At 37.9% G+C, this 12,909-nt stretch overlaps 1 long non-coding RNA gene across 7 annotated transcripts in view; it reads right to left on the bottom strand.

Annotated features, from left to right (window-relative positions):
* The window catches only part of LOC100737021, a 90,357-nt gene extending 77,861 nt beyond the window's left edge, over positions 1 to 12,496 (bottom strand). For all 7 annotated transcript variants that reach the window (XR_001306492.2, XR_001306493.2, XR_001306491.2 and 4 more), the window contains exons 1-2: positions 12,348 to 12,496; positions 7,036 to 7,165 (exon numbers count right to left, since the gene is read on the bottom strand). This is a non-coding gene — a long non-coding RNA (uncharacterized LOC100737021). The remainder of the gene's footprint in view (positions 1 to 7,035; positions 7,166 to 12,347) is intronic.

Here is a 12,909-nt window from a genome sequence, read left to right as displayed (position 1 = left end):
ACAAAATTGATAAGCCTTTAGCCAGATTTATCAAGGAAAAAATGAGAGGTATAAACAATAAAATTAGAAATGAAAAAGAGAAGTTACAACCAACATCACAGAAATACCAAGAATCATAAGAGACTACAACAAGCAACTATATGCCAATAAAATGTACATCTTAGAAGAAATGAACAAATTCTTAGAAATGTAAAATCTTCTAAGACTGACTAAGGAAGAAATGGAAAATATGAAGAGACCAATCACAAGTATTGAAATTGAAACTGCAATTTAAAATTTCCAACAGGAGTTCCCGTCATGGCGCAGTGGTTAACGAATCCGACTGGGAGCCATGGGGTTGCGGGTTCGGTCCCTGACCTTGCTCAGTGGGTTAACGATCAGGCATTGCCGTGAGCTGTGGTGTGGGGTTGTGGACGCGGCTCGGATCCCGCATTGCTGTGGCTCTGGCGTAGGCCGGTGGCTACAGCTCCGATTCAACCCCTAGCCTGGAACCTCCATATGCCGCGGGAGTGGCCCAAGAAATAGCAAAAAACAACAACAACAACAACAATAACAACAACAACAACAAAAAAGACAAAAAATAAATAAATAAATAAATAAAATTTCCAACAAATAAAAATCTAGGACCAGATGGCTTCACAGGCGAATTCTATCAATCATTTGGAGATAAATTAACACTTACTCTTCTGAAACTCTTCCAAAACATTGCAAAGGAAGGAACACACCCAAACTCCTTCTATAAGGCCTTCATCACTCTGATACCAAAACCAAAGATACCACAAAAAAAAAAATAAATTACAGGCCAATAAACAGATGAACATAAACAAAAAAACCTCAACAAAATATCAGCAAACTGAAACTAACAATTCATTAAAAGGATCATAGACCATGATCCAGTAGGATTTATTCCAGAAATGCAAGAAATCTTCAATATCCACAATTCATTTAGTGTGATATACCACATTAACAAACTGAAGAATAAAAAGCATATGATCATCTCAATAGATGCAGAAAAAGCTTTTGACAAAGTGCAAAACCCATTTACAATAAAAATTCTCCAGAAAGTTGGCATAGAAGGAATCTACTTCAACAAATAAAGGCCATATATGGCAAACCCACGGCTAAGATCATTCTCAATGGTGATAAGCCGAAAGCACTTCCTTTGAGATCAAGAACAAGAAAAAGATGTCCATTCTCATCACTTTTATTCAACATAGTTTTAGAAGTCCTAGCCATAGCAATCAGAGAAGAAAAATAAGTAAAGGAAATCCAAATTGAAAAAGAAGTAAAAATGTCACTATATGCAGATGGCATGTTACAATAGATAGAAAATCCTAAAGATGCTACCAGAAAACTGATATAACTCATCAATGAATTTGGTAAAGTTGCAGGATACCAAAATTAATATACAGAAATCTGTTGCATTTCTATACACTAACAATGAAAGATCAGGCAGAGAAATTAAGGAAACAATCCCATTTACTGTCACATTAAAAAAGAATAAAATACCTAAAAATCAAACTATCTAAGGAGAAAAAAAATCTCAAAACTACAAGATGTTGATGAGAGAAATTAAAGATGACACAAATACAGAAAGATATTCTTGGACTGGTAGAATTAAAATTGTCAAAATGACTATACTACTCAAGGCAATCTACAGAGTCAACACAATTCCTCTCAAATTACCAATGGCATTATTCACAGAACTAAAATAATTTTTTAAAATTTGTATAGTAACACGAAAGACCCCAAATAGCCAAAGCAATCCTCAGAAAGAAAAATAGAGCCAGGAGTTCCTGTCATGGCACAGTGGTTAATGAATCTGACTAGGAACCATGAGGTTGCAGGTTTGATCCCTGCCCTTGCTCAGTGGGTTAATGATCTGGCATTACCATGAGCTGTGGTGTAGGTTGCAGACGTGGCTTGGATCCTGCATTGCTGTGGCTCTGGCATAGGCTGGTGAAGACAGCTCCGATTCGAACCCTAGCCTGGGAACCTCCATATGCCGCGGGAGCAGCCCAAGAAATGGCAAAAAGACAAAAGAAAAACAGAGCCATAAGAATCAGGCTCCCTGGCTTCAGACTATACTACAAAGCTCCAGTCATCAAAACAGTATAGCAGGCATACAAAACCAGAAATATAAATTGATGGAACAGGATATAAAACCCAGAAATAAACTCATGCACTTATGGTAAATTAATCTATGACAAGGGAGGCAAGAGTATATAATGGAGAAAAGGCAATCTCTTCAGTAAGTGGTGCTGGGAAAAGTGGACAGCTGTATGTCAAAGAATAAAATTGAAACATTCCCTTAACGCCAAACACAAAAATAAACTCAAAATGGATTAAAGCCCTAATTTAAGGCTGTATTCTATGAAACTCTCATAGGAAAACATAGGCAGAACACTTCTTTACATAAATTGCAGCAATATCTTTTTAGATCCACCTCCTAGAGTAATGAAAATAAAAACAAAAGTAAACAAATGGGACCTAATTAAACTTAAAAGCCTTTACACAACAAAGGAAACCATAAACAAAGTGAAAAGACAATGCACGAATGGGAGAAAATATTTGCACATGATGAGATAACAAGGGACTAGTCTCCAAAATACACAAACAGCTCATACAGCTTAATAGCAAAAAACAACAGCAACAAAAAAAACCCCTGAAAAACCCAGTCAAAAATGAGCAGATCTAAATAGACATTTCTCCAAAGACAGACAGAAAGCCAAAAGACTTGTGAAAAAATGCTTAGCGTTGCTAATTATTACAGAAATGCAAATCAAAACTACAATGGCATATCACTTCACAACGATTGGACTAGCCATCCTCAAAATGTCTACAAACAGTAAATGCTGGAGAAGGTGTGGAGAAAAAGGAACCCTCCCACAGCGTTGGTGGGAATGTAAACTGGTACAACCACTATGGAAAACAGTATGGAGGTTTCTTAAAAAACTAAAAATAAAGCTACTACATGACCCAGCAATCCCACTCCTGCACATATATCCAGAGGAAACCATAATTCAAAAATATATATGCACTCCAATGTTCATTGCAGGACTATTTACAACAGCTAAGACCTGGAACAATCTAAATATCTATCTACTGAGGAATGCATAAAGAATATGTAAGACATATATACAATGGAATATTTTCAGCTATAAAAATGAATGAAATAATGCTATTTGAAGCAATATGTGAGGACCTAGAGATTACCACACAAAGTGAAGTTAGATAGTGAAAGACAAACATTATATGATATCACTTATTTTTGGAATGTTAAAAAAAACATACAAACGAACTTTTTTGCATAATAGAAAGGGACTCACAAACTTTGAAAACAAACTTAATAGTTACCAAAGGGGACAGGTCAGGGAGAGGGATGGACTGGGAATTTGGAACTGGCATATGCACACTGTGGTATGTGGAATGACTGGCCAGTGGGGACCTGCTATATAGCACAGAGAACCCTACCTAATATTCTGTGATAACCTATATGGGAAAAGAACCTAAAAAAAATGGATGCATATATATAACTGATCACTTTGTTGCACAGTAGAAATAAGCACATTATAAATCAATTATACTTCAATAAAACATTAAAAAGAAATGAAAAAATAAAAAGAAGGATATTTTATACTCAAAAGAAAAGAATGAAATAATGCTATTTGGGGCAACATAGATGGACACAGAGATTATCATAATAAGTGAACTAAGTCAGAGAAATACAAATGTAGCATCACTTATACAGGGAAACTTAAAAAAGGATACAAATGAACTAATTTTCTGAACAGAAACAGACTCACAGACTTAGAAAACAAATTTATGGTTACCAATGGGGAAATGTGTGGAGGGGGAGGGATAAATTAGGATTTGGAGATTAACAGATACATATTACTATATATAAAACAGACAATAAACAAGGACCTTTTGTATAGCACAGGAACTCTACTCAATATTCTGTAATAACCTATAAGGGAAAAGAATCCGAAAAAGAATAGATATATGTATCTATATCACTTTGCTGAATCACTTCGCTGTACACTTGAAAAACAGCAGTGTAAATTAACTATATTCCAACATAAAATAAAAATTTGGAAAAAAGGAAAAAGATACCTGAAAACATTCTCTATCATGTAAACCAGGATGATATGAACAAATGGTAATTGTTAAATTTTAGAGATTTTACTCATAAGAGAGACACATAACTTTCTCTCCATACTCATGCTGACAATCTCCGGTGGGAGTGTTTCAAAAATCACCTGTCTAGAGTCTGATCTTCCATTTTATAAGTCTAGAAATTCAATTTTGCCCATGTATTCAAAACTACTCAAGTTCTCTGGGATGTTCATGCTCACTGACTTTTAAGATCCTAAAACACAAAACAGAATGCCAAAAGTGTAAGTTTTTTTTCATTTATAGTATTTTTGTTTGTATCTTTTAAATTAAAAATAGTGGAGAAGATTTTTTATTAGTTATAATACTAATATCAGGGCACCTTCTTGTATCAGTTATCTACTGCTGTGTAACAACTACGTCAAAACTCAGAAATTTAAAACAGCACATATTTGTTTTTGCTCAGACATCTAAGTTCAACAGAGAAGTTCTGGGCCAGGATCTCTTAGCTCTGCATGGGCACTTGCTGTCAGCTTGTGGTTAGGCTACAGTCCGGCTGGTCTAAGATGGCCTCACACATGTCTAGGCATACATGTTACATGGCAATCAGCCAGAGCAGCATGAGTAAATAGGTTTTGTTTATCATCTGTGAGCAAGTTGGCCTGCACGTATTCCCACAATGGATGTACAAAGTTCAGAGAGAAAGAGGGGAGTATTCAAGACCTCATGAAACCCAAGCTTAGAACAGGTATACCATAACTTCCATTTTATTTTACTGGCCAAAACAAGTCACAAATCCAGCTCAAATTCAAGGGGTAAAGAAACAGTCTCTAGCAATTAACAGGATGAGTCATAAAGTCATATACATGCCACAGGAAAGGAAATAATTGCAGCTATTTTGGCATCAATTTTCCATAGCTCCCTTTTTGGGGCTCTTTGAATCTGAATTAATAAGCAGAATTCACTTGATAAATACAAAATTAAATCTAATTGGATAGTGCTCAGGGGTTATTTCTACTAAGCTTCAAAAGAACTTGATCAACTATCCCTGATCCAAACACAGATGTACCAGAATACCACATTGCCTTTCTCTTGCCCCATCCACAACCCTGAATGTCCATTTCAAGATTACCTCTCAGACTGGACTCTTTCTGCACATGCCTGCCACTAAACCCTTTCATTCTGCATTGCTTTTTGCTGGTTTCATTTTTCTGGAGACACTTGTTTCCACATAATAGATTTTCTTTCTGTAGTCCCTATAATTATTACTATGTTAGGTTTTCAGTCAATAAAAATTTAATTGCTGCTAAAATTGATGCAGGAAAAGACAGAGGAATACATTCTCTCTTCATCTCCCACCTCCCCCTCAGGGGCATAAAGGCAACAGAAGATCCAGAATCTGAGAGGAGAATCCTTTTCTTTTTTATTTCATTAGCTATTGCTATCATGACTGGGAATTTCTGGCCCTATGGTTCATAATTCAGTGGAAAGGCCCAAATGTCTGTGGGCCACAGATTTCCTGAACTCTTCTGGAACTGAAACCCAGTTATTTTGCAGAAATTGAAGGAGCCCAAACCCTGTCAGAGTAAATTAGCATTTAGGTATTCAACACTGCTTTGGAATGAGTCTTTCTGTAGAAATTAGTTTTCTAGGTCACTATTCCATTACACAGTGCCCTTCTTAGGAGAGCTCAAGGGAGAAATTTCTCTCTGATCTTGAAATGGGAAATAGTTGGGCTGCTTCTTAGTGCCTGGGGTGGTTTTGTGGTGACTGTTAAGACAGATAAGGTGGACAACGAATGTGAGGGCATCTCTCTGGTTTAGCGCCAAGACTGCGACCCACCTCAGGAAAATCTATGGGACTTCTGGTGTTAATTTTAGATGTGAACTTCACACCTGACTTTGCCTTATCTTTTCTAGTTCTATATACTCTCTATTCTGCTTCCCTCATTCAATTATTGTTATGTTTATTTTGTCCTATTTAAGATACTTATTTAAGCAGACTCAAATGCACTTTAAACTTCAGAGAATAAGCAAACAAATGCCAATTTCTCAAGAAATCTACACTTTAATTTTTAAAATACTTTTTAAAATTCTACAATTTTATCTATTTTGATAGAATTCTTCCTTTTCAATTTCAGATACTACGGCTGGATTGATCATACTTCTCAACAGTTCCTTATCATCTTTGGTTTAAGACCACTCTCATTTTTTTTCTTTTTTTCCTCTTTATCTCAGTGATATTCCTTACCTGTTCCATGGCACACATTTCAATGTGCTTAATACATGCCCTTTTGTTTGTCTGTGTTCTTATAAAATATAAAGTTTAACATGCATAGATATTAGTGGTATGCAAATATTATTACTGTAAACCTCAATCTTTTTCACTCAACACTGCATTTTTAAGACCCATTTATTTTGCTATGGATATAGCTAGTCTGTTTGCTGAATAGCATGAATCCAACACATTTGGCTTCTCTGCTCCCAAACTGCCTTCAATCCTCAACCACCACAAAAATGTTGTGAAGACAATCCTTACACAGAGAGGGAACACTTTTGACAATGAAAAGGGTTCTATTCATGATTATACCAAGACAGCATATACATATATGATAAGTGTCTCAGGCAAGCTAAAATTCCTGTCACCTTACTCATATTATTAGCTTTTTGTATTTTTTTCTTTAATTTTCACTCTTGTATTTTACCCATTTTTCATTGATGTATCTGTCTTATTGACTTGAAAGAGATGGAAAATTTTCTAAAGTGAGCATACATTTCTTTGTCTTCTTAGTGCTTAACTAGCATGACAATGCTTTCTGGCAAAACTAGAATCACATGACAATGAGTATAAGTAACAACGCTGGGGTTATAGGATTCTGGAGTTATGTGGGTACAAATTGTTACAGACTGAATTACATACCTTCAAAATGCATGTGCTGAAGCCTTAACCCCCAGAGTGACTATATTTGGAGATGTGGCTTTTAAGCAGGTAATTCAAGGTAAATGAGGTCAGGACATGTGGATGTCCTACTCCAATATGGCCTGTGACCCTATAAGATAAGAGAGAGAGAGACACTGAATAGGTGGTGCACACGCAGAAAAAAGTCATGTGATAACATAGCAAGAAGGCAAACATTTGCATACCAAGGCAAGAAGCCTCAGGAGAAACCAAACCTGACAACACCTTGATCTCAGACTTCCAGCCTCCAGAACGGTGAGAAAATAAATTTCTGCTGTATCAACCATCCAGTCCTTGATATTTTGTTAGGGCAGTCCTAACAGACAATTACACCCATCCATATATAGGAAACATTTTACATTTAGTCATCTGCATCTTTCTCCTAAGACAAAATGAAAGATTCCCAGCTTTGTGATATACCAGATGTTGTAACCTGGCTGTCTTTCCATAAAATTATTCCCTGAGTCAACAGCAAAAGTAGCCATTTGCCAAATGATTTCCTCAGACCACAGTAAACCTCTTTTTTTAATTGGAGCTATCTATGTCCTCTATGTTAGCAGCATCTTTCAAAGCAGCAATAGGGCGTGAGTACTGCCAGCCAACCTTTCCGCTCTCTTTTATATAACTCACCCTCCTTATTCACAGGTTGAGGGGGATCTCTCAGCACTTAAAAGTTTGAATGGAAATTCATTGGAAGGGGCTTACTTTAAAAACTTATCAATTCCTCATTCTCCGGGCAAGTAACACTTTCCGAAGACCTGATACCAGAACAAGGATGGAAAATGTTTCATTTCATAAAACACCAACCAAATTGATAATGGTTATGTAGAACATTGTGTTGAGAAAAATGCAAAGGCTGGATGTGAACTCAGTAGGTAAAAGTGCCATGATGGACTTGTAAAGTCTGCCATGGCCCTGGTGTCAGGTAGGATCAGCCATATGTTGGCCATCTCTGTCTGTGTAGATGTTCACTTTGTTGTTAATGATTGACCATGGGGAAAAAATTCATGATGTAGGCATCCTCCAAACTTTCACCTTGAATATTATGAGTCTGGAAGTTCAGTGTATTATTTATAAGATGAATAAAGCCATTTTGTGATATCATCTTATCTCCATTTTCTTTTCTAGAAGATGCCTGGTTAACAGCAAGTCAATGACAATGGCAGCCTGAGTGTTTTCTACGTGCCCAGCACTGATGTGACCATTTTATATCTATTAACTCAAACTACACAGAATCCCCATTCTACAACTAAAGCCACCAAGGCCAATGAGATTAAGCAACTTTTCAAAGTCATGGAGCCAATAAGCAGGGTTCAAAACCAGAAATGTGATCACTTCTAAATATGACATCGTTTTGATGCCTGCAAAAAAGATGGTTAACACTTTCTCAGTAATTCATGTGATTTTTTTTCACAAGAAGCTAATAATAAAACATGGTTCTTTAGGTAAAGTCGCAGTACTGATGTAAAAATGAAAATTTAAAAATGTGGAGGCAATTAGGGAAAAGATTGCTCATCCATCCATGTGTTTCTGGGGTGTTTGAGATGCTTACTGTGCCATGCCCTGTGGTGAGCTTTATAAAGATGATCTCATTTAGTCCTGAAAAACATCCTAGGAAGTTTTGTCCCTACTTTATGGATGGGGAAATAAAGGCAGAGAAGTGAAGTAACTTGTTCCCAAATCACGCAACTGACGAGTGGTGAATCCAAGATCCCAACCTAAGTGGTTTGACTTCAGAAGGTGCGTCTTTCAAACCACGCTTTACCCTGAACCCCAGATTTGCAAAGTTTTACTAGGTGGGCCTCCAGATTAGATACAGGTAAAAATCTTAAACTCCTCTAAATTGCTTACTTCTTCAGCACTTGGAGGCATTTTACAACTTGCTGTATGACAACTGGAGTGCTTTATACAAATTAATCATTGTGTCATTTCTAGGAAACTGTTCAGGGTATAGACTGTGTTCAGAAATCAGGTATTTATTCCCATGGAAAAGTCCATTAATTCTTTTTCAGCTACATGATTTCCTTTTTTTTTTTTAATCTTATTTTCCAACATGATATCCTCGATGATTGACCAAAGACTCTCTCAAGGAAAACATATGTGGTTCAAACACCTGTGTTGTTCCTTAAGAAGCTTATGCTTCTGCCATGTGATGCTGGATGGGTCTATATTTTTTCCAAGTGTGGAAAGTCTGTCATAGGTGCTAGGCGATGGTTTCCGGGACAGTGCTAATTATTTTGCCACTTCTGTGTATGCCATTAGCAACATGTATAATCCCAAACATTGTGATCAGATCTTACAAACCTGTAAGGAACCTAACTACAAGGTGCCATCATAAACGCCACTAGAAATTGTTTACAAAACCTAATTCAACACCATGTTTCGGCATTCTCCAGAGCTAAGCTTATCTTGCTGGACTGTTTGTTCTCTATCACACTGCAGATCTCCAAGTCACCAGACCTTCTGGAGAACACCCTTGAATTCCTAATGAATGTCCTGTGACTCTACGGAATTTAGTGGCACATGGCCCAACTTTTCACTAAATGTGCTCTCCACCACCACCACCTCCGCTACCCCAGCCCCTGCTGGAGAGCTGACCCCTGGGCCTTCAGCTTCATAAACCTAAGCTTCAGATACTTTCCCTTTACCCCACTGTGATATTGCTTTATCCTTCCCTGCCCCCCACCTTCGTCATTGTATTTCTTTTTCACTGTTAGTACCCCATATCTGCTACCTATAACCTTTATGGACATTCTTTTCTCTACCTGACTCTCTCATTCATATATTTTCATTTTTTTCTTTTGATGTCTCTCTTCTTCCTCTATTGCTTCTCTCATGCTACATGGCTTTGGACTGAGCTGAGAATCCATGTGAGTGGCTCTCTTTCAGTTTGGCTCTATGAGTTGCTGCCCTTTCACCCTCCACTTAAAGAAATTCTTGAAATCATCTGGCAAATTTGTATGTGTATATGTGGACATGTGTGTGCATTTTGCTGGGGAGAAGACTGTGGTAGACCCTATGGACCATCTATCCCAACACTACTCACAATTCCCCATGCCTTGACTTCCTTTGTCAAAGAGGCTAAAATCTAAAATTTTCAATTCCCAATGTTTCCTTGTTTTAACCCATGAGAAGGAAAGCATGCCTTTTTGAATAAAAAGCAAAGCCTCACTAAGAGAAAATAAAACCTTTGTGCTTTACTCTTTCCTCATATTCCTGTCTGGAATATGGATGTAAGGGTGAGATGTGTAGCAGCCATATTGCAAACATGAGGTTCTCAGCCTGAGAATGAAGGCCTGTGTATAAAGTAGAAGGGCAGAACGTTGGAAAGAGCTCCAGTCCCTGATGACATCCTTGAGCTAGTATCCCAGTTCTGGATTGCCTACCTCCAGACATATTTACATATTATGAAATATACACACACACACAATTTTAAAAAGGAGAGGTGAAAGTATAAACAGGAATTCTGAAATTTTCTTGCTGCTTCCTGACAGATTATACTGAACATGCCCTAGGGGAAAACATCCCATTTTGGAGACCTCTGTTACATAACGAAGAAACTATTATATTAATAGAAATCAGCAAAACTTAAACAGCAATGATGAGGAAGGGGGAAAGATACCAAGAAAAGTATACTATAACATAGGGTGATAGTGTAAGGTCATTTTTTATCTTATATGGCTAAAAGGACATACATAGAATGTTAATAGTAGTTAATAGTAGTAGCTTTAAACTATTGTGGGAGTTTGATTGTGGCTCAGTGGATATAAATCCAACTAGTATCCATGAGGATACAGGCTCAATCCCTGGTCTCACACAGTGGTCAGGGATCTGGCAATGGCAAGAGCTGTGGTGTAGGTCACTGACAAGACTCAGACCCCAAGTTGCTGTGGCTGTGGCATCAGCCAGCAGCTGTAGCTCCAATTCGGGAACCTCCATATGCCATGAGTACAGCCCTAAAAACCAGACAACAGCAACAACAACAACAAACTATTGTGTGTTTTAGCTTTCAGCATCAATCATGTGGTAATTTTCAGTAAGAAAAACAAAAAGAATAAATGTTATTTTAAATACCCAAATAGTTCAAGTTAGACCTTCCCCACTTTACAAAATTACTTTTTCCTTCAAGGTACTCTTGTCATGAAGCTGATTATATCCCTGCCCTAAACACACTCCACTGTGAGCTCCAACCAGGCAGGTATGATGATGAGGATTCAAGATGATGATGCCTCATTTCAGGTGACTCCAGCCTGCCCTTTTGGGAGGAGATGGTTGGAGTGGGGAAAGTCCTGTGGGATGTCAGCTCTGGTGACCAGACCACCCTCCCATCTGTCAGTGTTCTGTCCCCATGTCTCATTCTGTTTATCACAAAATTTCCCTCATTCCCATTCCTGCAATAGAATGATGGGCTTTTCATCTTGGAACACCATCTAATCCAAGGTCAAAGAGGAGACATCAGCAGCAGAGGTCAATCATTAACAACCACCATCACCACCATCCCAACTGCCATATAGAATCCCCCCTGCAGCCTGGGCATCATCATCATTCTTATTCTTACAAAAGTCCCACAAGATAGGTCATCTCCATTTTAAGGCTGAAAAAACCAAGGCTCAGATAGACCACATTTCCCAAGGCTGAAAAAGAAGCAGAACAAGAGTTGAATCCAGCTATATCTGGCTTCAAATCTGGGCTGTTTCTACCATTTCAGCTGACTCAAGACATGTTCGTCTGATCTGTTACAGACATACCCACAAAGCAGTTTGTCTCTGTAGGTGTCCTTAGTTTTTGAAGCCTCAAAAAGTCCATTTCAACACCACCACCACTCCCTTCAGTGTAGGGAATGCTTCCTGAAAGCCTCATCTCTCAGCAGATGGTGATATTTGATTTGCTTAACACCCTGGGACCTGTCACCAGACTTAAAAATGATGCTTAATTAATTGCTTATATTAAAGAGCTGGCACTTTCTGCATTTGTTTCACACTTCCAGCCTCAATCGTGTTTTTGTTTCAGCAATAATATTTACATGATTAGCAAGTAGTCAATTCATACTATAGTGTGGACCTGAGCTGTTTAGGGGACTTCCCAAAGTAGATACCCTTGACAGGTGTGAAAAAATAGGCGTTTTTCACAGAAAGGGCCAGGCACAAGATCTTCTGCTTGTTTGTCAATGAAAATTGTGCTTGGATAAACAAATATTCATGGAGAAGTGACCTAGTCTACGTGTCAATCAACATTTCCAAGGCCCCATGGGGGCTAAAAAGAAGTACACTCACCAAGAAGTCAAGGAGTCACAGTATGGAGTTCTTGTCGTGGCTCAGCAGAAATGAATCCGACTGACATCCATGAGGATGCAAGTTCAATCCCTGGCTTCACTCAGTGGGTTAAGGTTCCAGTGTTGCCATGAGCTGTGGAGTATGCTTCAGACTCGGCTTGGATCCCATGTTGTTATGGCTGTGGTGTAGGCTGGCTTCAGCTCCGATTTGACCCCTAGCCTGGGAACTTCGGTATGCTGCGGGGTAGCCCTAAAAGGCAAAAAAAAAAAAAAAAAAAAAAGTCATGGTAAACTTAACTCTATTTTTGCTTCCCCTTCTTTTTTTTTTTTTTTTGCTCTAAGACTCTAAGATCTAGATGCATAGATTATGAAGAAGTATTTTACATTAGATATGTGAAGTTTTAATAGGCATTTGCTAAGGTCTCCCAAAATATGATTATGCAAACGGAAGAAATATATGGCCTGCATGATACTACCATTAAGTAGGTCTGTGATGTTAGATGACACTAGGATGTGAATACATGTCAAACTGGAAAGAGGTGATATGCCACAAGATTATCCCA

The sequence above is a fragment of the Sus scrofa genome, chromosome 1 (genome assembly GCF_000003025.6).
Source record: "Sus scrofa isolate TJ Tabasco breed Duroc chromosome 1, Sscrofa11.1, whole genome shotgun sequence".
In the NCBI taxonomy this organism is placed as follows: domain Eukaryota; kingdom Metazoa; phylum Chordata; class Mammalia; order Artiodactyla; family Suidae; genus Sus; species Sus scrofa.
Note: the sequence above shows the minus strand (reverse complement) of the source record. Positions and strands in the feature narration are given on the sequence as shown.